The sequence below is a fragment of the Sinocyclocheilus grahami genome, unplaced genomic scaffold, assembly GCF_001515645.1.
Source record: "Sinocyclocheilus grahami isolate Dianchi unplaced genomic scaffold, SAMN03320097.WGS_v1.1 scaffold405.1, whole genome shotgun sequence".
Lineage (NCBI taxonomy): Eukaryota > Metazoa > Chordata > Actinopteri > Cypriniformes > Cyprinidae > Sinocyclocheilus > Sinocyclocheilus grahami.
In genome coordinates this window covers 942406-944340 of record NW_015505584.1, presented here as the reverse complement: position 1 = coordinate 944340, position 1935 = coordinate 942406, and positions in this window count along the sequence as shown.

The following is a 1935-nucleotide window of genomic DNA, read 5'->3' as shown; positions in this document are numbered from 1 at the left end:
TTTGAGACTTTAGTCTTTGCAACTTCAGGGATCTTATCTATTCACAATCAGCTTGTAACACTCCAAAGAGAAAGGAAAACTTGAAATCGCATCATATGACCCCTTTAAACGCAAAATTGCTTACTGGAAAAACACTGTATGTAATAAATCTACAGAGATCAATTATTAAGACACATCTTATTTGAGTTGTTTACCATACTGAGTTTCAGTTTAACTTGCATCCGAGTTCCGTAGTGAATGTAGACATTTAATATTATTTTATGTTTATATGATTCAACTTAAGATTCATGCTGAACATGATGGGATATAAGCCATCTCATGTGCTGCCTGGCCAAAAACTACAGTGAGTCAGGTTTGACTATACAGTAAGTGGGCTACAGATAGCCGCTCTGACTACGAGCTAAATCGTGGCTACGCACAGGCTACGTATAGAACATGTCGAAGAAATTCAACCAAACACCTTGTAAACACTGTTAACTTTGCTTACATGATGGAATATCATACATCTCACAAGTTATTTTGCCAAAAAACGACATGAAACCAAATTCAAGGTCATTTGGGCTAGAAGTGGGTTACACATAGCTGGACTATATCGGGTCTATAGTTAACCGAGATGTTGAAATGACGGCTATTGCTTGCTGGGAAGAGTGCTAAAGTAACACTGGAGCGGTGTTAAAGTTAATGAGATAATTATGTGATTAATTAAGTGCTGATTGAGCATTAGTGATGAACAGCTGCTGTTAACAAGTAGAATCACTGAAAAAAAGAGAAACACAAGAACTACAACTACAAGACTTCAGCCACAGCCTGAGATTAAATCAACTGAAATAAAAGGAAGTTAAATATCTCAATATTTCAGAAGAAGATGATTAAACAACTCCAAAAACAATATCACCAACTTCATGGATTACTAACCAGTTAGACTTTATTTCTGGAGTATCTAAAACAGAAGTTCTTTATTGAGAATTAAGTTTAGATTATTATTATTTTTTTCTTTCAATTTACCGTTTTGGTGAATAGTGTTTGAATAGCTTTAGTTGCCTCTTGACCATTGATTTTTTAAACATAAGTTTATTATTGGCTGTTATAATTGTTTATATAAAGCACATATATAGTGACAAGGTACTAACGATAAAATCATTTTATGCTTTTGAGTCTCTGATTGCATTGTATATAAATCTGTCCTACTTTCTATGTTATTGCAGTTCTATGGTATGAAGTGACAATGTGAGAAAACTTATAAACCACGTTTAGAAATATGGTTCATAAAGAGAGTTAAATTTTGGCACTCATAGACATGAAGAATCAGCATGTGAATCTCAGCAATGGTGACAAAATATTCTGATAATTTTGATATGATTTTTGAACGTCACAAAACAAGGCAGTAAAAAGTCACAACAAAAATAAAAGCAAATAGGAAGAATAAAAGAAAATACTAAGACAATGCAGCTTAATAATTTATTCATGTCGCAATGCATGCTGGGAGCCATGGATGAGTTATGATTGGTGCACCCAGAATGCAATGCAACATGAATCTGTCTGATGATCGTCACCATTGTTGAGATTCATATACTGATTCTTGATGTCTGCGTGCATAAACAGTTCAGATGTTCTAAACTGGTGTGCAGTTTTTTTTTTTTTTTAAAGTTACTCATATTTTTTTTATTAAAACGCAGTTGTGTTCAATAACAAACTAAATTACACATGTCCACTGATGACATAAGTGAATCACGCTGTAAATGACAACTACCTTGTTATCAAAAAATGGCCTATTTAACCCGATCACATTTTCTCTTGTTTTTTTTTGCCATAACAAAAGTGTTTCATAAACATGTTACAACAACCAAAAAAATACTAATGTTAAAAAGTCAACAGCCCAACTAAAACAAATGCTTATCTCCACAAACGGTGACTTCAAATGTTATTATTTTCAAT